The 27,568-nt window shown below is 36.3% G+C and overlaps 1 protein-coding gene and 1 long non-coding RNA gene across 3 annotated transcripts in view; one reads left to right on the plus strand and one right to left on the minus strand.

The window, feature by feature from the left end:
• The window catches only part of fbxl7 (F-box and leucine-rich repeat protein 7), a 100,719-nt gene that overhangs the window by 14,687 nt on the left and 58,464 nt on the right, over positions 1-27,568 (plus strand). The gene's annotated exons all lie outside the window — the stretch shown is intronic.
• LOC141378051 (uncharacterized) overlaps positions 21,157-27,568 on the minus strand; it is a 91,304-nt gene continuing 84,892 nt past the window's right edge. Inside the window, exon 3 of the long non-coding RNA XR_012391491.1 lies at positions 21,157-25,011. This is a non-coding gene — a long non-coding RNA (uncharacterized lncRNA). The remainder of the gene's footprint in view (positions 25,012-27,568) is intronic.

Raw genomic sequence — 27,568 nt, forward strand, 5'->3', positions numbered from 1 at the left:
ACACTCTGTCTGCCTCAGGCGCATTCAGTCTCTCTCGCGCACACGCTTGCTGTACCTAAGGTGCATTTGATCTCTGCTTTCACTTGACTTTTGTCCAGTCTAGTGCCTTATACACACGTCTTCTTTACGGTGGTTGGTTGGCATCCACCAATCTCACAATGAGTCGCTGCTGTAAACAGTAAGATGTGGGCTAGACTGCAGCCAAAATTAATTAACTTACCAAGTAACAGACAAACGCATCATATTGTAATGAGAACGCAGTTACTACATTTACAAAGTAATGCATTACAGTATTAGTTACAATCAAAAGTAATGCAGTTACTGTAATGCACTGTAACACTGACTACATGTAACAAACACATTGGTTTGATAAACTAAAACTATGGAATTGTTGTTCTGTTACTTTTGTTCATTAGAATAAGTGTGAACAACAGTTATTAAAACTCTGATCAATTTCTAACTAATATAATTGGACTGACTGAGACTTAAAATAAACTGTTAAGATGCTTTAAAACGGTGTGGTTCAAAAGAAACAGCATACCAAAAGTATATAAACGAACTAAAAACATGTCACAAAATGCGAACATAATAGACAGAAAGCTTAGGCATTCCTGTTTTTTTTCTGTGTTTATATAGTGTCATTATGATTCAATACAGACATCGGAAATGTGATGGAAGGATTCCCTCCTGTCTTTTGACTTTTTTGCGCATCTTATAGGCTCAAATGATAAAAATACCATCACATACAATGGGTATGCAAAGTATTCACACCCCATTAAATGTTTCACACTTTGATATATTGCAGCCATTTAATGAAATCGTTCAAGCAATTTTTTTCTTCACTAATGTACACACAGCACCCCATATTGACAGAAAAACACAGGATGTAAACTAATATGGTTAGGGTAAGGTTAGGGTAATTAGGCAAGTTATTGTATAATGATGGTTTGTTCTGTAGACTATCTAAAAAATTAGCTTAAAGGGGCTAATAATTTAAACCTTAAATTGTTCATAAAAATTTTAAAACTGCTTTTATTCTAGCCAAAATAAAACAAACAAGACTTTCTCCAGAAGAAAAAATATTATCAGACATACTGTGAAAATCTCCTTGCTCTGTTAAACATCTTTTGGGAAATACTTAAAAAAGAAAAAAAAATTCAAAGTGGGCCTAATAATTCTGACTTCAACTGTATATAGCTTCTGAAGGATCATGTGACACTGAAGATTAGAAATACTGCTTTGCCATTTCAGGAATAACTTACCATCAATGGTTAATAACAGAAAACATCTGTTTGCTTTGTGTTGGCTTAAGTAAATGCAGCCTTTTAGCCTTAGAATGAATCCTTCAGTGAAGACAATAGAAACCTGTTTAAAAACATTTCAAACAAACTACCCATTATCAGATGTAAACGTATAAAATTGCCAGTATCTATCTTCTGGAGAACTCGACTAATATAACTGATGACTCATCCTACACTACACAATATATTATCCAATCAGATGTGCTCTAGAATGAGAATGTCCCTCCTCCAAGTACCTTCTGCAAACAACCAACAAGCATCAAATCAGCTTCATAAACAATAGCCAGAAATAGAAGTTTCCTGTCCAAAACTTCCTGTTTCAATAGGAAGTAATATATCAACACAGGAAGGAAACATGCTCTATAAATATAAAGGTAAATAAAAAATAATATGAGAAAGAGCAGGCAGCCGTCTGCTTTTCTCAATGTTTGTGACTGTACAGTACATGGACTCATGGGAACATGAAGTAGACATGCAAGTGTGGACGTCCTCCGAGCCAACCTGTGGTGTGTGTGTGTGGTTGCGGCCTGCTGTATATCCAACCCTCACTCGCTGAGAGCAGATCTGGTCTCTCCTCAGCCTGTCCACAGTAATGTCAGAGCGGTTCTTCCAATGGCTGCCTCTGCGGCTTTGATTTACACCAGCTCCGCCTTAAACACTGCTGATGAGAAGATGCTGCAGCCACTGCTCAGCGCACAGTGCATAAGCCATTGTCTCTCTCTTTTCAGCTACAATTTGGTCTTGAGGTTTGAAGGCGGTCAATTGATGCACTTTCATCCTTACGTTTTTCTTAGTTGGCCATGTAGCTGCAAAGTTACAGTTTAAAGTCCCTAACAAAATATATATATTTTTTTCTGTCTAAAAGAGCAAGATGATCCAGACCTGCTGAAAATGTCTTAATTGAATTTTCTCTCGCATATCTACGTCACTATGTAGAAATATTTGCATAATGCCACCCCAAAGAAAGAAGGTCTGGTTTCGGTAATGGCATTTGTGTTGTTGGTGCCATTTTGTGGGAATGCAGAGTTTTTGGTGGGAACACTTAATTTGGCCTACTAAAAGTAAAGCTTAATACAAAGTGTTTCATATCCAGAACAAGTTTTAAGCATAGTAAAATAGATTTTATATGGACATTTGTTAGACATTTACTTTTGTTTTTAACAGTAAATTGTGTCATCATAAAAAACTGTCAGTTCAGTGATGTATTTTTATTTTTTCAGATCAAGCACAAAGTATTGTTTTTAAAGTCATTCAGATATTTGATATTGTAATTGTTTAAAGCAGTGGTTCCCAAAGTGGGGGTCGCTTGGTGATTTTCAAAAATCAAATACATTTTAATAAACTGTAAAATTACTATATTGTATCCATAACCTACAGAACATAAAAAATGTTAAATTAAAACACAACATGCAAATAATAAGTTAAGTAATACATTTGTTTTCCATTGGATTGTGACTCCTGGGGTTTTACATTAGATTATTGACACAACAATAGTGTCATTTGCAAAAGATTGATTTTAAGACACCAGCTTAAACTTTCTGACACATTTAAAGCACTCAAATACATAAAAAAATAATACAGGTGACTTAATCCAAGAACAGACTTGTGCTGTAAACATTGTACCGACCAGTCTCATTAGGTGTAGTTAATACTGTATTAAAGAAATATGTAAATGACTATAATAGATTGTTGCAGTTTTTTTGTGTTGTCAGTATGATCATGTTTATATAGGCCTATTGGTGTGTGTGAGGCATTGCATTCTACATTTGTATGTTCATGTCCACCTCTGACAATTGTGGGGGACATGGGCTTTGTTATTTTGGCTGTCGTGGGCTGAAAAGTTTGAGCAAAAATGTCAAACATGATCCCAACATGAGCAAAGTGAGTGTCTCGAAGGTGCAAAATGACCGCAAGTTACATCTATTTAATGACACCATTGAGTTTATTGGATGAAACATTGATATGCAGAAAAGCAGAATATTAAATTGCTATATTGATTCATTTATTCATTTTATTTTCGGCTTAGTCCCTTCTTTAATTAGGGGTCGCCACGGTGGAATGAACATGTTTTACGCAGCAGATGCCCTTATAACTGCAACCCATCACTAAGAAACACCCATATACACTCATTCACACACATTTGCATTTACATTTGGATTTAGGCTCATTTTCATTTAAAGGTACACTCACCCAAATAGAGCCAAATTGGACTTGCTATAGTAACTGACCTGTAGAGTATTTTAAGCTGAAATTTCACTGACATGTTGTGGGAAGACCAGGGCCTTATATTACACATTGTCAAATGTGGCATCAAATACAGGAAAATGTCACCCCAGAACATTATTTGATGGCTACTTTGGGTACATTTACGTTTTTGAGGAATGTTGATTAATGTACACCGTCCCTTGTTTTGAAATAAAGAAATAAAAATATTTGACACAAGAGGCGCAGTGGGTAGTGCCGTCGCCTCACAGCAAGAAGGTCACTTGTTCAAGCCTCGGCTGGGTCATTTGGCATTTCTGTGTGGAGTTTGCATGTTCTCCCCGTGTTCGCGTGGGTTTCTTCCAGGTACTCTGATTTCACCCACAAGTCCAAAGACATGCACTATAGGTGAATTGGATTAACTAAATCTGTGTATACTGTATATAACTGTGTGAATGAGTGTAAGGATGTTTCCCAATGATGTGTCATCCGCTGCATAAAACATATGCTGGATAAGTTGGCGGTTCATTCCGCTGTGGCGACCCCTGATTAATGGAGGTACTAAGCCAAAAAGAAAATGAATGAAACAAGAGATTCTTACGTATACAGTATTTTGCCTGCTGCTGCATCTGTGCTCTGTCAGCATCTTTGGGTTCTGTTAATATCCTGTGTTCCGAGTTTGTAATATTTCCACACAAATGACAATTTGGAAAACCAAAGCAATTCAGTTTGTGTTCACATCCAGAACAGACATCGGCCAAAATAAAACAAGGAACGGCCAGTACTGATTTATGGCTAGTCTGTGCATCTTCATATAACTTTCTCTTCTGAAGAACAAAAAATATTGAAGGACTGTTTTTATCCACACTATAAACAATGCAGGGTTTCACACATTTCCTTTATATAAGGGCAGCACAATGGCTTAGTGGTTAACAATGTCACCTCACAGCAAGACTGTCACTGGTTTGAGTCCCGGCTAGTCTAGTTGTTATTTCTGTGTGGAGTTTGCATGTTCTCCCCTTGTTTTTGTGGGTGTCCTCTGGTTTGAATGCATGAGTTTATGAGTGGTTCCCAGTGTTTGACTGTGGCTGGAAGGGCAACCACTGTGTAGAACATATGCTGGATAAGTTGGCGGTTCATTCTGCTGTGGTGACCCCTGATTGATAAAGGGACTGAGCCGAAAAGAAATGAATGAAAGAATGAAATTAGCCATTGAGTATGAGTGTGTGTGAATGATAGTGTATGGTTGTTTCCAAGCACTGGGTTGCGGCTGGAAGGGCGCTGCATAAATCATAAGCTAGAATTGTTGGCAGTTCATTTCACTGTGGCAACCTCTGATAAATGAGACTAAGCTAAATTTAAATGAATGTTTGAATTTAAAACAATTAAGTCCCCCCCCCCCCCCCCCCCCCCAAAAAAAAAAAAACTAGTAGTTTGAACAAGCAGCAAAAGTCATTTTTGAGTATAATACACAGTGAATTGGGTAAAAACAATGCTGTATTCAAAATTCTTTTCAGAAAATTGTGCTTTGTGTTTTTGAGAAGAAAGATGACATGGAATGACATCTTAATAAAAAAAGCAATGACATGAGGGTGAAAATAGCTTTCAGTTCTGAGTAACCTATCCCTTCAAAAGTGCTCTTTTTATGGTTGTAAATTGAGTAAATGCTGCTGACACAACTTGCTTGGCCACAATTCGGCACATTGAACCTCTCAAACAAACACTCCAATATTAAACTTGGAGAGGAGAAAATATTTAAACATCAGACAAATTACACGCTTTCCTTTTAAATGGCGTGTTACACGTGACATATTTACAACTGATGATTTAGAAACGTCAGAACCAAATTAACAAAGTCTCAATTTATTCAAAGCTTGAAAGGAAACCCACATAAATTGCGGGTGGTCAGTCACTCTCGACATGCTTGCATTTTACAAGGGCCGTTTGTGAAGTGTATTGTGGACAAACTTGGGAGTCCTTTTTTTAGATTAGCACCGACTACATTTTTGTCTCCTGAGTTATTTCATTTGAAAGCGCATATGTGGCTCTCATTGTTTGCCACTCGAGGGATGGAAAAGTGCAGGCTCTCATTTGCTCCATAGTGAGTCATCTAGCCGTATGGTGTATCAAACGGCCTTCAGTAAGATTGACTGGTTAGAAGTGGGCAGAGCGGCTTTAGAGCTGTCAGATAGCATTGTTCAGAGAAACGGCTCTTTCCTACCAGCACTTCCTCCCTGATAACCCCACAAGAGCTTGAGCCCTGATGCTCCTGCTGTTCTGTGTTTTTATTGCCGAGTAAAAGCATATGTCAGCTTAAAATTGTCAATGCTGTATAGTTTCATTTGAGAATAATCCTTCTTGAAGCTATTTATATGGCAGATTTGGCATGAGCGGGCCTTACAGTGGTCTTAAGCTGTTGTTTATGCCCCCCGCTTTGCTCCACTGAACATTCCAAGTGTGATTAAATGGGTTACAGTGAGCAGTTCAGTTTTACACGCTCAAAGATAACTTACTTTACCTGGAATGTTGCAGTTGACCCTTATCGACCTGATCTTGAGGAACCTCTGAGCTCCATCACGGGTTGCATAATGCTATTATTATTATTACGTATTATTATTTTTATTAGGCTGCAGTCACATGTACTTCTACATTACTTAAGTTTACTTAATTAAATTAACTTGAAGTACACTATAAAAAATAGCTGTAATATGTTAAGTATTATTGGCAATTTTGGTTTCCAGTAATCCTGTCATATTTACAAGTGCACTCCAAATTAACAATTACAACTGTGCTGCAGTTTAATACTGAAAAATGTAATTCCTTACATTTGTATAAAGCTTTTCTGAACAGCCAAAGTGCTTTACATATTGCGAAAAATCTTAATGGCTAGGATTAAACCCTTACTCTTTTTCGAAGGACATCCTGGGATTTTTAACGACCACAGAAAGTCAGGACTTCGGTTAAATGTCTCATCAGAAAGACAGAGCTCACTGAGTATAGTATATTTAGCAGTGTAGAGTCCCCATCCATATACTGGGGCGTTAGGACCCACACAGACTGCCTCCTGCTGGTCTCACTAACACCACTTCTGTCAGCAACCTAGCTTTTCCATGTGGTCTCCCATCTAGGTACTGACCGGGCACAGCCATGCTTACCTTCAGTGGGCGACCATCTGGGAGTTGCAGAGAGCTAGCTGTCGGCAAGCACACTATAAATTAATAATTACAATTGAGCTGTAAAAAATAACTACAATTTACAGAAGTGAAAAGTGGCATCCTATAGGTAAAATAAAGAAAGCATACAGGTTGTGCTTTATACCATCATATTGAACTTGGGGAGCACATCACAAAAATGGTAGGCTACTTGATGCATTTGTTTGTTTGTTTGTTTTTTGCAGGTAAGAGAAAATAATATTTTTGTATGCTTTTCATTTTCTTTTAAAGAAAATGCTTTTCACCTATTGTACCCCTTTTCAAGATTTAAGATTAGTATTTAGTGTCTCCAGAATGTGTCTGTAAAGTTTTAGCTCAAACCACCCATCAGATTATTTATTACACCTTTTAAATTATTGGGATTTTCTGCTCTGAACACACTGTAGCTGTTTTTGTTGCATGTGCCTTTAATACTAGTTCTCCCCACCCACCGTTCCCATGTGCCTGTCAGAGTGTGCCTCAATCTCCATCTCGGCTGCATCAGATAAACAGCACAGTGACAGACATGAAGGAAGCAGATCTCATGTAACATTTGTGAGAAATACTACAGTAAGAACTTCCCCAATGATTATTTGATGTATTTGCTGTAGAGTTATTTCAAGCTTTTCTGCAACGATGAGTCACACACAATGTCGTTACAGAGTTCACGCACTCATACACACACACACACACACATGCAGCAGACACACACACACAGCAGACACACACACAGCGTGTTTGTGCACGGCAAATGTGAAAGGATATATGGTAATATCCACTGCTGTGGTCATCCATTATGTTAATGTACACAATAAACCCGGTTTAAGTCCACAAGCCAGGAATAAAGCATCTACTTTTATAATTGTACTCACATGCCATTGTACTGACATTCAACCATTTGCAAAAGGTTAAAGTGGTAATGTTGGGAAATACACATTGATCAACTGCTGAGACGTTCTTTGTTGAACTATTTCATCATACTGACAGGAAATATAAAATGAATCGTTTTGGCAGCTTTGTTTGAATAAGAGCTGTTTTTGGACTAACAATAAAGATTGGAGTTCTGAAACTTGCAGGATGTTTTTATGGTTCAATGATCTTGTATATGTCAGAGGATCAGGGAAAATTGGATTTCTCAATTCATGACCACTTTAAAGTTATATTGGCTGTGCTTAAAGAATATGACTGAAAAACAGCCACTGTGACAAACCTGGTATTTTCTTTTCAAAGTTTAGTCAATAAAGTAGCATTAAGCTCATCAAAAGTGACAATAAATGCTTTTGTTTATATAATAACAGTAATAATAACTATAAAGTGTCTAAATAAAGACAATAAAATTTTCTTTTTCACAAGTGCCAAAAACTCATTATATGCGTCAACATTATTATTTTATGCCATATATATCATTCAAATATTAACAGAGTGGTCCAGAATGTATTTTTAAGGATTGGTTGTGTTTATAAGATGCAAAGCAATATGTGCTCATGCTTCATTAAAAAAATCACATAATCATTTATCTTACTTTGATTATTTACTGCCACTCAGCTAACATGAAAATGACTGTCATATTTCCCAGTTCTTCTGAAAGTCCCGCCCTCAAGAGGCTCTGATTGGTGAGCTAACATGATCTGCTGTGATTCGCGGATCTTGAGCTCACTGTCACCAGGAAGCATCATGCCTCTACTAGCATGTGTTCGGATTTGCAGTTCATTATTTGAGATGTAGAATGGACAGAAAGCAGCTGCATAGAGAGACACTCCAGTACTGGTGAAGATTGGGGGTGTTTACTGGGGTTAGACTGATAAATATGAATTTGTAGCTAAATTGTTAGCAGTGCCCGTTGTTTACATCCTTGTTTATTTCCTTGCTACAACATACCCTTAACGCTAGACACTAGCTTATTTAGAAATACTTACAGGTTGTGGCTCACAATCCACAGCTTCTATTATGTTTGGAGTTGCTCCTTTAAGGAGTTTTCAGTCGAATCTAGCACTGAACTAGGAGAGTTTCTGGAAGCTATATTTTTTATAATTCTCTGGAACATAATTAAAATTAAACTGTAAGCGCTTCTCTCTTTGCGTCGTGTCCTTTGAAAGCCCAAATACAGAAACAGATCAAGCTCTGTGGAAATATCAGCGTTTGGATGGCATTTTTATCGCAGTGGACCACCCCTTTAATTAAAGATCATGTTCCATAAAGACATTTTATAAATGTCTTTTTGTGTATATCAAGACTCAATTTGTGATTTCGTCACCTTAGAATTATAAGGTTATACCTGACATTTTTGTTAAAATTGAGGTGCTGACATATTCTTCTTAAATGACAACTAATTTACATTATGTGATTTTTTTTTATGAGTTGTTTAAATTTTAAGACTTTTTATAAAAAAAATAAATACAATGGTTTCTCTACATAGTTGAACTCTAGCTTGGCTCTATACGCTTCTTTCTGTGAGCCAATCAGCATTTTTAATGCACGCGCGAGGACCAATCAGGATCAGCTGTCTTTTTCATTTTGCCAGACTGCTCCATTGACAGCGGGAAACCCCAAAAAGACAAAATTACACACAATCAGAGTCTAAATAATGCACCTAATAATGCACCTAACAAAATTGAGAAGAAACCACAAAAACTGAAAAGATGTGTGTAAATGTGATGATTTAGCAGATGAAATGTTAAATTTGACATTTTTGAAAAAAGAAACAGATATTTAAAAAGTAATATATTAAATGTGAAATATTTTTGTTTGTGTATATATATATATAGTCAGTGAAACACTTTTCAGTGTTTATTAAACTCATTTGCTCATTGTCTGTTTTCTTTTAAAGTCTTTAAATTTAATATATGCCTTGAAAGGTAAATACGTAATTTAGTTCATAAGGTAAATAATTCAATAATTCATATAAAGCATAAAATGTAATAAATATTAACATATTATTTAGATAAAATTAACATCTGCACTGGACAAAATACTTAGCTCAGCCTTGTATAATTAATTTAAACAAGAAAAAATATTGATCCTAAAACATGAAATAAATGTTATAGAAAGCAAAACTGTCACTTTCTCAAGCATCAACATATTGTTACACAACCAAATTATATATATTTTTTGATTGTATTTCTTGAAAAGTAATGCTTCAATGAATGATCTGCCAGATAGAACCTTATAATTCTACCAGAAACACTTTAGGAGGCAGATAAACGTTTGAACATTTATTGTGAATTGTTTGCATGAATGACAGTTCGTTATGAATGAATCCAGCAAAACAGATTGTTTAGATGAGCTTATATACATGGCTTGCTTGGTTGTTATAGGCTGACGAGATAATTATTATGAATGACGTGACATCTCAGTCTTCCTGGTAGAACTATTGCTAAAGCTTTCATTTCAAAATGGAAAATTACTTTTCAGAATAAGAAGGTTCTATCTGCATTTACCGTGTTTTATTTACTCCAATTTGCAAATGTATGAAACCTTTGATAATTTACATGTAGAGTACATTTAGGGTCTCTGTCATGTTAATGTATGAAAGAGAACTGTTACATGTGTAATGTTTTGCTATATGAAATGCAAAAACTTTGAAGCTCAATATCTCAAAATCATTCAGAACGCAGATAGAACCTTATAATTCCAAGGTGACGATTTGTTATATGCATTTCTAAAAGCTTAATTTTAAAACCTTAACATGTGTAATCTTTTAATATTTTGATTTTTCTTGACTCTCAGATTGCAGGGTTTCAAATAGTTGTATCTTGGGCAAATATTGTCCTATCAATCATCAGTGTAAATGTTATCTAATCAGTATAAATCTCAATTTCCAAAACATTGATTGGTCAATTATCACATATACAAAAATATATACTATTTGCATGATTGGTTTGTAAGTTGCTGGAGGTATTTTATAATTTGGGTTGGACTGTTACTACACGTTATTACTGTATTTTTGATCAGATAAACGTAGCACATGAGACTTCTTTTAAAACCCATTCTCACTGACATTAAATGTTTGAACTTTAGAGTAAATTAAAATAACCTGTTTTAAGCATCTGATAGCAGTACTGACAGTTCTTTATTCATAAGTAATACACAAAGTTACGCATGAGAAGTTGCCAAAAATGCAGAAAAATGTAGATGTGTATCGATAAGATCTTTTGTTGAAGGTGAGCTCTCCTATTTTAAAGTTTGTAGTCGGGCCAAGCGAGAGTATGGACAAAAGCTGGATTGATTTTATCAGATGTAATTAGCCTAGCATGCTCTGCTAGTCCTGCTGGAAGTAATCATTAGCCTCTTGCTACAGCTACATCTTTAAGAAACATATGTTCTCTGTTTTAATCCCGGAGCTGTAAACTACAACTCCTAAAGATGAACCAAGGAGCTTTTCACAAGCCTGCATGCTTCTTAGTGCACTTGGATGCTGCTTGCGATTTTGGCTAGCATCATGCTGATTTATCAGAAGGAGTTTGTTTTAAATTATATGTCAAGGTTACTCCGAAGCAGGGCACGCTCAGCTGTTTTTAATTAAATGAGCCGATGGGAACATAGTTTTCTTACATCTGAATTTTTCACCGTAGAGTTGGCTTATTTATTTATTTTTTTACAGTTTGTTAACTTATTAGCATTGACAGATGTTAGACATCACATCTAATATCTTTTGTTCTCCGGGTCGAACCTTGAAATTGGTGTTTGAAACAGTCATCCAGGTCCATGATTTCCATCCCTTCCCTTGACAATACACTTGGGTTCTTGAAATAGTTTTGAATTCCTTTATGAAAGACTGTGAAAAGTGCAAATGCACGTCAGGCCAGAGGAATTCGGATTTCTTGACTTCAGGACTGAAGGGAGTGCAGTCTGGCTCCCCCGAGGAGGAGGACTCTTTATTAGATTAGAAAATTGTTCTATATGGTGTTGGGAATCGGACAGTGGTAGACATTTTATTAGCTTCATATTCATATATCAGTCGGTCTATGTAAACACTTTGTGATGTTGCTGAATTATGTCCTGTTGAGTGCATATTAGGACCATTACACTGCGTTTTAAGGCAAAGTTTCTTCAATTTGGAAAGCAGATGCAAGGGCTGCAAACATATTTGGTATGGTAATTCATTTGTATTGTTTTATATAAAATTTTTTGCAAAAAAATGAACCCAGTCGAAACAGTGGCGCAGTAGGTAGTACTGTCGCCTCACAGCAAGAAGGTCGCTTGGTCGAGCCTCGACTCAGTTGGCGTTTCTGTGTGGAGTTTGCATGTTCTCCCTGGAATGAACCGCCAACTATTCCGGCATATGTTTTACGCAGCAGATGCCCTTCCAGCTGCAACCCCAGTACTGGGAAACATCTGTAAATCTTTTAAATTATTATTGTGTTTTATATTTTATTTACAGAAAAATTGACCAAGTGTATCGTTATATATTACAAATATAAATGCACTTATTTGGTGAGTTGAATGTGGGGTATGTAGTATAACAATATATCATTTTATATCACAGTTACAGTGTTACAGTTTATGTTTCTATGTAATTTAACCTTAAAATGGTTTTATGTTACATACCTAACTAGTAAACATACATACTATTGAAGATAAATTGAAAAATTATTTCTTAAGAGGGCTAACAAAACAAAACAAAAAAATTGTGCCAGAAGAGAAATATAATAAGAAATGCTGTAAAAAAATGTTCATGCTTTTAAATTTCAATTTACTTATCGCACATTTTTACGTAATATTTTTATATTAGTTTCAAATATTTGAAAAATAATAATAAAAAGTGTGCAAATAATTAATATATAATTACTAAATGTTATAAATTACACTCACTGGCCACTTTATTAGGTGTCCAACTGCTTGTTGACGCAAATTTCTAATCAGCCAGACACATGGCAGCAACTCAATGCATTTAGGCATGTAAACATGGTCAAGACGATCTGCTGCAGTTCAAACCGAGCATCAGAATGGGGAAGAAAGATGATTTAAGTGACTTTGAACGTGGCATGGTTGTTGGTGCTAGACAGGCTGGTCTGAGTATTTCAGAAACTGCTGATCTACTGGGATTTTCACGCACAACCATGTCTAAGGCTTACAGAGAATGGTCCGAAAAAGAGAAAATATCCAGTAAGCGGCAGTTCTGTGGGCACAAAGACCTTGTTGATGCCAGAGGTCAGAGGAGAATGGCCAGACTGGTTTGAGCTGATAGAAATGCAACAGTAACTCGAATGACCACTCGTTACAACAGAGGTATGTAGAAGAGCATCTCTGAATGCACAACACATCCAACCATGAGGCAGATGGACTACAGCAGCAGAAGACCACACCGGGTGCCACTCCTGTCAGCTAAGAACATGAATATGAGGCTACAATTCACAGGAGATTTGCATCATGGATGTGCAGCCGACAAATCTGCAGCAACTGCATGATGCTATCTTGTCAACATGGACCAAAATCTCTCTGGAATATTTCCAGTACCTTGTTGAATCTGTGCCACAAAGGATTAAGTCAGTTCTGAAGGCAAAAGGGAGGCCAACCTGGTACTAGTAAGGTGTACCTAATAAAGTGGCCAATATACTACAAACTATATGGTTAACTTATGGTTTAATTGTAATTATCAGTCACTAAAATATTGGTTGTTTGTTACACAGCTTTAAATGCCAGTATATGGACCTGTTGTAAGGAAAGTCACTAAACACTGTTTAGCTGTTCGCACGTGCTATGCTAACAGCTAGGTGGTCTTCCATCCTAAAATGTCTTTCTTCCTAACAGTGATCTGATATGGAAGGGTTTATGTTGCTGTACAAAGTGTGGTTCGTCTGTCTTGTTTTCAAGCAGAAATCTGATCTGTTGGTTTGAAGCGCAGGAGAGAGACGACGAGAGGAGTCAGGGTTGAGTTGAAGTTCACAATGAGAGATTCGTTTGCATGCTGTAGAGGTGTCTAGAGGTCACACACACACACACACACACACACACACACACACACACACACACACACACACACACACACACACACACACACACACACACACAAACACACACACACACACACACACACACACACACATCTATCCATCTGTTTAATGTATTGATGCTGGCTAAACTCACTGTATAATGACCACTACAGCAGATAACATCTTTCTGCTTCGTGAAGGATGGTTGATGCACACAATACTAGCTTAAATATGAAGACTTTGCTTTCCGATGTTTACATTAGATGTTTCGCTAAGACTTTTCTGATTTAGCTGGATCAAATGTGCATTTAAATAAAAAAAAGGTGAATTTGTGGTTTGTTTTCCATGCGAAAAGAGCTAGTTTCTGGCTAGGAGGTTGAAACGTGAAAGAAGACATTAAAAGTGATCTGCAGGAGTTCTTTTATCAATCTTTAAAAATATGTTGCTTCGGGTGAACAGAGATCTGACAGGCTGCAAATCCAAAGATTTTTTGGAGAATAAATGAGCTCGTCTTTAGACTATCCAAGATATTTTTCTTCTGTAGAAGATTAAAGAAGATTTTTAGCTGGAAAATCTTGTGTTTTCTGTTTCATAATGTGCAAGTCAATGGCTAACGGCACTTTGAATTAATCCTGATGATATTGCCATGAACAAACTCAGCGCCGTTTGGCACAACTGTTGATTGATGATAATAATATTAACAATTATAATGATAATGGGCTTTATTTTGACAATCCATGCGCAATGTGCAAAGCGCAGGGCGCAAAAGCAATAAGGGCATGTCGGAATCCACTTTTGTTATTTTAGTGTCAGAAAAATCCGCTTTGCATCGTTGCGCATCTGTGGTCTAACAGGGTTGAGCTTATTTTCTTAATGAGTTATAGGTGTGTTTTGAGATTAAACCAATCAGAGTCTCATCTCCCATTCCCATTAAGAGTCAGTTGTGTCGCGCCATAGCGCATTTGCTATTTACATGACAGACTTCATAAGTGGAAAAATTGAGTGTTTCACTAGCAAGAAAACAGTTAAACAGAGCATCTACTGCGCGAGAATGAGAGGTGAGCCTCCTCATTATTTACTTTCACTTTCACTCTCGTGGATAGGGAAACTTCTTGTACGCACAGACATTCATTTGCCTATAAATAGTTAATTTAGTTTAAGCGCAAATATTTATTTCAAAACTATTTCTAAATTCAGTTCAAATTTCTAACAAACAAATAAATGAACAGTAACAATAAGTGTGTTAACAATAAGTTATATCCCAATACACATGCTGCGCCCCATATGGTCTAAAAACTGCAGGTGGGTAAATTTGAGCTTGTTTTTAATAAAACAAATATAAATATGCATATAATAAATAATACTGCTGATAATAATAACATTATACAGAATTAAATTGTTATGAATAAACTGAAAAGCGCCCCGAGATAAAGAAGGCATGAAAGTATGGTTTTTATATTTATGTAGGCAAGAAAATAATAATTTTTGTAATATTTTAATCCTTTACATTTTTATCCATAATATATATATATATATATATATATATATATATATATATATATATATATATATATATATATATATATATATATCCTTATTATTTTAATATTATATATTATTTCCTGTCTGCATTAAGCAATGTGTAAGCGAGGCGCACAACTAACGAGCTCTGCGCTGGACTTTAGACTGGCTTCGTTCTGGTCTATTGAACAATCTATTATAGCTTCTCAAAATAGCAAGCGCCAGCAATGCGCCTCAACACGCCTCCACCTTGTGCCGCATTGCGCCGGGTGCATGATAGGGCCAGATGTCAGAGTACCATCAGGAGGAACATGTATTCACATTGCTTTCGATTCTCAAAGTGCCTGTATCTATTGACTGCTTTTTTATTAATCCCGAAATGCCAAATTTTCGGCTAAAATGATCTCTGATGATACTGAAGAAAAAAGTCACAAATTAGATAGACTGAGTAAGAGTAAATCAATAGCAAATTTTAGTTTTAGAGTGAACTTTGCTTTTAATATTAAGTAAATCGCTTTACACATCAATTTTTAAAATAAGCTGCAAGTTGTTTTAGTGAGGCATAAAATAGATACAACAAGACATGTTTTCTTTCTGCATTCCTTGCCAGGCAGCTTTATTGCTTTGCAGATGGGCTTTGTGTCAAAATCTGCAGAGCGTGCAGAGAATGACTCTTATGAAGAAAAGCCTGCCCAAGAAGGACACTGTTGGTACTCTTTGACAATACTCAGGCTGATATCATATATATCATCCATAAACGCAAAGGAAGTGTTATACAGAGTTACTACGCAAAAAAAAAAAAAGATGATAATCATACATTTTTATTGTGATTTATAGAAATAAATCTCAGTACAAAAAAGAATGCCAGGCATTGATTAAATTCTCAGCCTAAAAGTGGGAATGCTAAAAATAACTGGTGAGTTCAATAGTAAAAAGAAATGGGAAGGCTGAAAATAGATTCAATTAATTTGATTATAGAATGCAAAAAAGGTACATTCATTGGTAAAAAGAAGTGGGAATGCTGAAAATGGACAAAATTCATTGGTAAAGAGAATTGTACATTTTTAAAATGGTCAATTCATTCATTTGTTTTCTTTTTAGCTTAGTCCCTTAATTAATCAGGGTTCGCCACAGCTTAATCAACTGCCAACTGATACAGCATATGTTTTTACACAGCGGTTGCCCTTCCAGCTGCAACCCATTACTGGGAAACACCCATACACTCTCATTCACACACACACACTACGGACAATTTTAGCTTACCCAATTCACCTGTACCACTTGCCTTAAGACTTGTAGGGGAAACCGTAGCACCCGGAGGAAACATATGCAAACACATGGAGAAAATGCAAACTCCACACAGAAATGCCAGCTGACCCAGCCAAGGCTCGAACCAGCGAACTTCTTGCTGTGAGGCTATTGTACTACCAACTGCGCCACCGTGACACCCAAAATGGTTAATTCAATGGCAAAAAGAAATGGGAATACTGAAAATGGATTAAACTCCATTTGGGAATGGCAATAATTGTAAATTCATTTGATCAAAGAAAGTTGGAATGCTGAAAATGGGTTAAACTAGCACTCCCTTTTCTTTTTTATAACAATAAATTTAACATTTTTAGCATTCCCTTTTTTTTTTTTTACCAATATATTTGCTCTTTTGCTTTCGCTTTTCTTTTTTTTGACATTGAATTTACCATTTTTCCAATTCTGTTTCCTTAAAGCCAATGAATTTGAAAAAAGATCTGAGAACACTAAAAGTAGATTAAATTCATTGCATGTTCGAAAGAAAAAAGAAAATGGCAAAAAGGTAAATGTATTGAATAAAATAAGCAGGAATGCTAAAAATAGATTAAATTTATTGGTGAAAAGAAGTGGGAATGCAAATAAATTGTAAATTAATTGTTCGAAAGAAGTGGGAATGCTGAAAATGGGTTAAATTCATTGGCCAAAGAAAAGGGAATGCTGAAATTGTAGCTTTATTGGTAAAAAAAGAAAAATGAATGCTCAAAATGTAAAATTCATTGGAAAAATAAGTGGGAATGCTAAATTCATTGGCCAAAAGAAAAGAGAATGCTAAAAAGGCAAATGTATTTAATTAAAAAAAGAAATAAAAGAATAATAAAAAGACAAATGTATCAGTAAAAAAAGAAAAAGGGATGCTAAAAGGCCAATTTATAAGTTAAATCAGTCAGAATTAAAGAAAATGCCAAAAAGGTAAATTCACTGAATAAATAAAGCGGGAATGCTAAAAATAGATTAAATATAATGGTGAAAAGAACTGGGAATGCAAATAAATTGTAAATGAATTGTGGAAGGAAGTGGGAAAGCGGAAAATAGGTTAAATTCTGTGGCCAAAAGAAAAAGCAATGCTAAAAATGTTTAATTTATTGATTAAAAAAAGAAAAGGGAATGCAAAAAAGAAAAATGAATGCTCAAAATGTAAAATTCATTGGAAAAATAAGTGGGAATGCTAAACATTGGTTAAATTCATTGGCCAAAAGAAAAGAGAATGCTAAAAAGGCAAATGTATTTAATTAAAAAAAGAAATAAAAGAATAATAAAAAGACAAATGTATCAGTAAAAAAAGAAAAAGGGATGCTAAAAGGCCAATTTATAAGTTAAAAAAGAAAAAGTATACTAAAAAGACAAATTTATTAGTAAAAAAAGAAAAGGGAATGCTAAAAAAGATGTGAGAACACTAAAAGTAGAGCAAATTCATCAGTCAGAATTAAAGAAAATGCCAAAAAGGTAAATTCACTGAATAAATAAAGCGGGAATGCTAAAAATAGATTAAATATAATGGTGAAAAGAACTGGGAATGCAAATAAATTGTAAATGAATTGTGGAAGGAAGTGGGAAAGCGGAAAATAGGTTAAATTCTGTGGCCAAAAGAAAAAGCAATGCTAAAAATGTTTAATTTATTGATTAAAAAAAGAAAAGGGAATGCAAAAAAGTTAATGTATTGATTAAAATAAGTGGGAATGCACATAAATGGTTAATTAATTGTTCAAAGGAAGTAGGAATGCTGAAAACTGGTTAAATTCACTGGCTAAAAGAAAAAGGAATGCCAAATTGGTAAAAAAAGCAAAGTGATTGCTTAAAAGGTAAATTTATTGGTAAAAAAAAGGCAATGCTGATTTAAAAAAATATGTGAGAACAAAAAAAGTGGATTTACTCCATTGATAAAAAAATAATGCAAAGTATTGCAGGTGTAACTCTAGCCTCCTTGGTAGAGCAACCGACTCCCATGCAGAAGGTTGCCGGTTCAATCCCAGCTCAAAGTGGGTTGGGTGGTGTAGAATCAGCAGAGTTACTTTGGTGCCGTGACCCGTATGGGAGTGAGATTTAGGGGGTGAGTGTAATAGAGGCCAGCTAGTAAGTGCTGTGCAGGTAAACCCCACTACTTTGACCGCTTAAGGTGCTCTAGAGACATGGTCATGCATTGCCATGGTCTTTAGCCTCCTTAGTAGAGCAACCGACTGCCATGCGGAAAGTTACTGGTTTGATCCCAGCTCGAAGTGGGTTGAGTGGCGTAGGACTGGCAAGGGTACACAAAAATGGTAAATGTATTGATTAAAATAAGTGGAAATGCTAAAAATGGATTAAATTCATTGGCCATAAGAATAGGGAATGCTAGAAAATGGTAAATGTATTGGTCAAAAGGATGTAAAAAAGATAAAAATTGACTAAATTCATTGGGGAAAAGATTATTATTATTTTTTTTTTCTGAGTGTGACGTGACTGTCAGATCAAGCAGTTCTTCCATTACAGACATGAACAATCATAATCAGTGATCTTTCCTAGTCTGTGGCCCAGAGTTTTACAGCTTTTGCTCAGTCTGTTCAGGTCTCTCTTCTCTCTTGATTTCCTTTCTTTGCTCTGGAGGTGCTAAGCACCTGATTTGAACCTAAAAGTGCGGTTCAGCTTGTACTTCTCCTGCAAGACTCCGGTTCAAGGCCAAGTTTTATTATCTGAGCTCTGGACGGCCTGCTCTGGACACATTTTCTTTGGCGTGACACAGAGTGGGTGTTGGAGAGAAGTTGCTGGTAAGGAGGTATGCGGTGCAACACGATAGGATTTGTGAGGTTCCACCCGGAAGATGGCCTTCAGAAGTGTGTGCTGAATAATACGCCTCATCTAGCCTCGGAGCTGCGGTGGGAAAGAGATGTAACAGTCTTTTGAACTCATCCACAGCTCTTCCAAGTGCAGGCCAGTCAGATTTACGAGTCCAGAGCTGGATTAATGGTGTGGATAAAACAAGATCTGAGAGAGATGTTGCTTAGCTGCTTTTATTTCTTCAAGATTTTTGTGACTTCATTACCCTGCAAAAGCCATTGTTGAGTAATGAAGTCAGGAAGATTGTTTAGACCAGGGTTTTTCAAAGTCTAAGACAGAGGGCCTCCCTTTTGACACAACTTATACATTAGCGCCCCCCCTCCTCCCAAACACACACACACACACACACACACACACACACACACACACACACACACATATATATATATATATATATATATATATATATATATATATATATATATATATATATATATATACATACATACATTATATATAAAGACACAGACAGATGTCAGACTGTTAACTCACTTTTATCATCATTTGCATGAAAGTGCAATTATTTAGAGTAATAACAAGTATTTTAATATAATGTTTTTAAAACTAGGATGATGGTTCAATATGAATAGAACAGATCCAAGAACTGTCCATCCCAGTCAAAACAGTCGAAGTTTAGCGGGTCTCATGCTGTCATTAGCCAAAATATTTTGACAAACCACACATAAAGGTCGTGGTTCATCAGCTGGTCCTGTCCACGTAAATCCTAAACTCAAATACTGATCATCATATTGTCGTCTTTTGGGTTTAAGCCCTGAACTTGAAGGCTTTTGTGGCGAGGGGGCGTGGCCGAGAGCCGTGGGAACGGAGTGAGGCCACCGCGTAAGGTGCGCACCTGCCTCAGATCCCACGGAAGGAGCTCTGGATCATAAAAGGAGGAACAAGGGCAGAGGAAGCCGAGAGAGGACCGGGCCGGACATATTTTACTTTTGCTTTCAGTTTGACGGCAACCTCCGTGAGGAGCTGCCGTCACTGTTATTAATAAATCATTTTAAAACTGCGTCGGTTCTCCGCCTCCTTCTTCCCGGCGGCCAAAGGGCTGTGAACTTCATTACAGCTTTGAATCGGGGGGTCTCAGAAACCGACCCATTGTATTAGCTGGCATATACCTGTATTGGCGGGCTTGCCAAACAGAAGCGAATTCACAGCTATGGCCTTCTGGGTAAAAAAAGGTTTTCTTATATTTGTCGTATTATTATTATTTTTTTTGCTTTATTTAATTAAAACGTTTAAATATAATAAAAAATACATATAATAATTAAACTTAATAATTATATTTTTATAGTATTATATTTCTTCCCGCGCCTCCCCTGACATGCTCTGGCGCCCCCCAGGGGAGGCGCGCCTCACACTTTGAAAACCCCTGGTTTAGACTATTGAAAAAAAAAAGATTTAAAGGGCACCTATGATGAAAATCATCTTTTGTAAGCTGTTTGGACAGAACTGTGTAAAAGTAGTGTGTTCACAGTAATATTGGGGTGATAGAAAGACAATAAGTCTCTTTAAAAAAATATCCTGATGTTAAAATAGGATCCCTTCCATTTTGAGGCCGACTGCAGCGTAACGTAGAAGTGCGGTTTCCCCGCCCACCAAATTGTCACGGTGCTTGACGCAGAAGTATAAATCAGCCTTAGGTTTTGCTCCAGATTTGTTCAAAAGTATTTTAATTACTAAAAACAGAAAAAATAAAGCAATATTGTCTATAAAATTGTATCTTCTGAGTATTAACTTGTTTGTTGAAATCTTGTTTAAAACCAATATCACATCTGACTCATGCTGATGTTCAGGAAAACTACTTGTTTGCTTAACATTGCTTAACTGTATCCATGCATATACTGTATACATGCAAAATCCCAAAAGAGAGACTTTTTTCACTTTTTATTTTGAACATTTTTTTATTATAGGGCCGTAATTGCATTATAATAGGTTCCACAACGCAGAATTGTGCTTAGACAAGGCAAACAGTGAATATCAGAGGCAATCTGATTGTGAATTGTAAATATTCCGCATGTTAAAAAATTTACGATGAGAAATCCTAATGTGTGGGCAACCTCGAGGACAAATACACATGTGAGCCAGGAGTTATAATGTCAAATGACATACAATGTCAAACAAACAGACAGAATACGAAAACATACAAAACACAGTCATGCCAGCTGGCACACAGCATCATAAGAAATTAATATTAGTTTAAATTTAGGTCATGACGTCAGGTGACCAAAATTCAGTGTCTAATTACGTCAAACACATTGATATTTGGTTGATATTAAGTTGTGTTGAAAAGTGACCAAATTCCAACGTCTGATCCATGTCATAGTGGTACTTCCACACAACATCAAGCTGTAACATGTTTAGACGTTGATATCTGGTTTATTTAGGTTGACTTTAGGTTGGACATTGACGTCGGCCTGACGTTGAGTTCTGATGTCAACCAGATTTTCATTTCCAAACAAAATCCAACGTTCCCATGACATTGGGGTATGTTAGGGTACAACGTCAATATGACGTCATGTTGACTTCCTGTGCCTGCAGGCATGGCACATGGTACAATGCGAAATAGATTTGGACAGCAGATATCCAATGCAACCTCATGGCAAAACCCTTTTTTTATTGGTTAATTTGTATTAATTTGTTCAATCTCATTCTTACATGTTAGTATGCATTGCTGAAGTAGGGTTAGGGGTGGGGTTTTAAATTTTTTTTTAAAATCATACATTTCATACTAATAAAATCTTGTACATTTGTACAAATTAGCCAATTTTCTGTCATTTGTTTTGTTTATTAGTTTATACATCTGAGACATTTAACTGACTGAAACTTTACAACTTACACTAACCCTCACCCCAATCTAACAGTCTACTTATAGTCTATGAGAATTAGTTGGCATGTAGATGCAATGTAACTTATATTCAACAACCGGACCATCACAATAAAGTGTAACCAAACCTTTTAGTGTCTACCCAGCCTTACTTGATAATATCAGCTTTCACATTGTTAAAACACCTATTACAATATATGGCACACCCACATCTTTTGACAAAAAAGTATTCTGAGAATGACTATAGAAAAATACATTTCTCCATTCGGCAGATTGGTCCTACTAGTTGGTTTCACCTAAGTACCGGTGGTGTTGAAAGGAGCTCAGCAGCAAAAGGAAGTGATTGTTTTTCAAGGGAAATGTCCTGCAGGTGCCTGGGTTACAACTCTTCCCAACTCAAGGTTGTTTAACAGATGAATTTGGACTGCTGTTTTGTTGTAGGCTTTGGATGTCTCACGTTAAAGTGTTAGACAGAGTGTCATGTGTCTGTGAGGAGAGTTTGGCCACAGGTGACACGACAGAGCAAAGTCTGATCCAATCCAGACCCTGGGTTTTAAGCCGTAGGTGTATTTTCTTTGTCTGCCTGTTTTCACTGCTGAAGAGATTCAGCAGTAGAAGTTTAACAGAGGAAATTCATTTGATGTCTGTAGACACTTGGCAGAGCTCGGCATTCAAAGATTCCCATACTCAACCACACTGTTTTTCTTTCCACAGAGCTCAAGTCTTTACAGGTCTGCGAGAGCTTTGGTAATGGCACTGCTGCAGGTTTTCAATATTTGAGTCATACTTCTAATGCTATTTTTTCCCACATAGCGCATTAATATATAAAGGCAGATGTGTGCATGCTATTTATAAAGTTTAGATCCATATTTTCTTGCAAACTAAAGCAAATGGACTTATAACTAACAAGGATTCACATATAGATAATGGATAATTGGATCATTTTAAAGGGATACACATTTTTTTTCAGAAGTAGGCTCATTTTGCAAGTTTCCAAAAGTTTAATAGTTGAGTTTTACCATTTTTGAATCAATTAAGCTGATCTTTTAGCTTAGCTTAGCATAATTCATTGAATCTGATTAGACCATTAGCATCTCACTCTTGCAATATCAGCCAAGAAAGTATTGTCTTCTCATTTTCCATCGGTCTTAGTGCACAATGTAACCACAGAAGAGTCTATCTTTTTAAAAAGAACGTTTTTTTTAGCCAGTCCTCATGGCTTATTTCTGACCAGATCAGACCAGCAATGAAGAGCTTTTCAGATCAGTGATGAACATGTTGGAGAATTCTGGGCCAGCTACTTTAAACGCTTGCAGACTCTTCGATAGACTCAAGCTTTCATGCCAAATGACAGGATGATTAGAGCAACCGCAGCACCCCTGATTAGTGAGATGAAATTATGTGAGGGCAGAAACATGCTTCTCTTATGTGGAGAAAGAGTAAACAGGACCCCCACAGGACCAGCTGATGCCGAGCTTCTTTGGTGTGGCATTGATGTAGATACCTAGCCTGCCATCTTTTTACTGTTAAACTACCATTATTTGAGTGTAGGTCTGGTTGCATGACTTCTGTTCCCCAAGATGGTTTTAATCCTAAAGGAGACATATTATGAAAATTTGACCTTTTTTGAGAGCCTTAATGAGCTCCTCGACTCTCATAACACTGGAAAAAATTCAGTTTTTGGTAAGTCTTTTTCTGCAAGCATGTAAAAATTCACTGTTCTTATTTTGCTGCTCTACTGACACTGATAGTAGATTTTATTATATGGTCACTTTAGAATTATAAGGCTCTATCTGACAATTTCTATCAAAATTGAGTTATTAACATACTCTTATAAAATGACACCTTATTTACAATATGGGATGTTTTTTATAACTTGTTTTCATTTTAAGACTTTTTATTTAAAAAAAAAATGTTACACACATACTGTTTGCTATGGAATTCAAAAACTTTGAAGCTCAATATTTCAAAATCATTCAGAACGCAAATAGATCCTTAAAATTCCAAGGTGACGATATTACCTCAACCTAATCTTCACGTTTCCACCCACAGCTTCACTTCAGGAGTCACCATTTCTGTAAACTCGCTGTAGCAGCTTGAGATTTACAATGTCTGCACCAATCTAACATGACAAACTTAAGTGTCCATAAACTCTCGATATGCGAGCTACTGAGGACATTGTGTTGATTTACATTTTCAAAGGAAATGTGCTGAAGAATGTGAGTAATGGGTTATTTCACTAGCTCTTTTCAAACATATTTCTCAGGCATGGGTCAAAATCAAAATTCTGTTCCCTGACTTTCTAACTAAAACAAGTATGTGTTTTCATATTTTGAGAATCATCAGCTTTTCTACTATAGTGTCAAATTGTTTGAAGAACAGTCAGATATGGTTCCAGTTGTATTTCCATGTCAGCCTGGTACGGTGTGGCACGATTACAAGCTGTTCCATCATGGAATTCTACTCGCTACTCTTTTTCCAGGCTACCAGTTTTTCCATAGTTGACTAAGCGAACGCGTGTGGTTTCTTTTGTGTTTTATTTAATAAAGAAAACATCAGATCAAGGGCGACATGGTGGCTCAGTAGTTAGCACTGTCGCCTCACTGAAAGAAGGTTGCTATGTCGAGTCCCAGCTGAGTCAGTTGGCATTTCTGTGTGGACTTTCTATGTTCTCCCCGTCTTGGCGTAGGTTTCCTCCAGGTGCTCCAGTTTCTCCAACAAGTCCAAAGACATGCGCTGTAGGTGAATTGAATAAGCTAAATTGGCCGTTGTCTATGTGTGTGAATGAGTGTGTATGGATGTTTCCCAGTACTGGGTTGCTCCTGGAAGGGCTTCCATTTGATATGCTGGATATTTTTGCTGGATTCATATGCTGGATAAGTTGGCTGTTCATTCCGCTGTGGTGACCCCTGATAAATAAAGGGACTAAGTGAAAGGAAAATAAACGAATGAATGAATCATATCAGATAAAAAGCAGTCCCAAAAACAGAAAACTGACACTTTTGAAATAAATTACAAAAAGCTGGTTGATCATTCGGAGAGTTGTCATGACTGAACTAACATTGCATGCATCAACTAACACATCCTGATGCATCTAGAAGTTTTGTTTTTATGAAGTAACCTCTTCCTCTTCATCACTGTCTTACTTACTGTTAGAACTTGAAAGGCCTTAATTCACGTATGGTCATTTCCGTCAGTATGGCAGCATGAGATTTGATTTTTTTATTGTTTCTGTCAGAAGAGTGTGCTTAAAGGCTCTGTCCTCCTCTGTAAAGCAGCAGCTCATTTACATTTAAAGAAAGGTGTGTTTTTACTCATTTCAAAATAAGGGCAAATTTGACAAGCTGTTGACAATTATTCATCCCTTCATTTTCCTTCGGCTTAGTCCTTTTATTAATCAGGGGTGACCAAAGCGGAACAAACTGCCAACGTATCCAGTACATGTTTTACGCAGCGGAACCCCTTCCAGCCACAACCCATCACTGGGAAACACCCATACACTCTCATTCACATACATACATTATGGACAATTTAGCTTACCCAATTCACCTACAGCGCATGTCTTTGGACTTGTGGGGGAAACTGGAGCACTTGGAGGAAACTTACGCCAACACGGGGAGAACATAGAAAGTCCACAAAGAAATGCCAACTGACTCAGCTGGGACTTGACCCAGCGACCTTCTTTCTGTGAGGCGACAGTGCTAACTACTGAGCCACCGTGTCCCCCTTTATCTGATATTTACTTTATTAATTAAAACACAAAAGAAAAAACACGCTTTCGCTTAGTCAAAGAACAAAGTTCTTTGTTTTCGGGGGAGTGTAGGGGAGTGTAACAAATTAGCTAAGGGATATTTTGAGCAGAAACTATTTGACATTTTATGAAAAGGAGCATAATGTGTCCCCTTTAAGAATTTAGTTGTCATTTCCAGTCAAAATGGCAGTAAGCAGAATCATCATTATATGTCATTCTGCATTGTGCGTGTGTGTGTGTGTGTGTTTGTGTGTGGAATGCACAGTGTCAACTGTTGGAGCACGGAGACGTTTGTCCCTCATGGTTGTTTCCTGTAATGGGGAACAGTAGGGAGAACAGGAAGTCAGTAGGCAGTTATTTCCATTGTGCCCCAACTGCCCCGCTGAGGTCATTGCTTCCTTTCAGGAGGCCAAGAGCTACTTTATAAGATGCAAAATCTGCAGTGTGAATGTGAAATAATATTTGAATATTTTATATGAACTTTTTGGTTGGTTGGGGAATACAAATATTTGAAAAATAAAATGTACTTACTAATAAAACTCTGAGTTGAATGCCTGTAAATTATTGTCGGTGACCATTTAAAAGGATGGTTCCACCAAAAATTTAAATTCTGTCATCATGTTGTTCAATAGTGTCTGGAGTAAGATGAAGGAGACATTGAAGATGAATCCGAAGAATATTGATGAACTCTGGGAGTCCTGCAAGAACGCTTTCTTTGCCATTCCAGATGACTTTATTAATCACTGATTTGAATCATTGCCGAGATGTCTGAATGCATTTGTCCAAGCTCATTGGAGTCACACACAATATTAATTCTTTTTAATTCTATGCTGTACATTATTTCTGTTAAGTGACAAGACTTTTGTCTCAGCAAATATAAATAATTAAAAATCAAGGCATAATCATATTTTATTTTGGTAAAATAAGCTTAATCTAGAGGCCTTTGGCCAATTATTGATTACTTTGATTTATTCAGAGGTTTTCGATTTCAATAAAATACAAAAATATGAATTTCAGTTTTGGAATTAAATTGGTCTGATATTCATGGCCAGCAGCTATTAGTGATGCATCGATTAAGCAATTTTACTATTAACCGTGCTTTGTCACAGTAAATTAATGCACGGAACAAAACTGCTGAAACTAAACAAAGCTATGCCAACTGTGCTCTAGTTTAAAGTTCCGAGCTTGTACACAATACGCACACACACTGAATTAAAGGCTAATATCCAAGCGCACTTAGTTACAGCTCACACTTTCCAGGCGCACTGCGTGACAAGAACTAACCAATCAGCTTCATACTTTTTATTGAATACACATATTTCTACTCCAAAGAGAAAAAACTAACAAAAGGAAAATACCAAACAATTTTGTAATATACAGTAGTTGATTAAAAGTGCTTTTCAGACAGAGGTTCAGCAGACTACATTTGTTGTCTTTAAAAGGGAAATACTTAGATAATATTTTGCCTTGATTTACATTAGACAAATACTATCTTTTATTTATTCTAATTTTTATTAATTTATTTATAGTCATTAAATTTTTACTTATTTTTAAGTCCAAAAAGAAATGGACTATTGTTTGTTTTGTATTATTATTTCCTGCTGTATTAATTGGTTACTGAGCAGCAATAAATAACAAGTTAAAATAGAAGGGGTTTTTATGTGATTTACTAAACTAGTCGTGTTTTGAAATTAATTAATGCATAATAATAATCA

Source organism: Danio rerio, chromosome 2, assembly GCF_049306965.1.
Source record: "Danio rerio strain Tuebingen ecotype United States chromosome 2, GRCz12tu, whole genome shotgun sequence".
Classification (NCBI taxonomy): domain Eukaryota; kingdom Metazoa; phylum Chordata; class Actinopteri; order Cypriniformes; family Danionidae; genus Danio; species Danio rerio.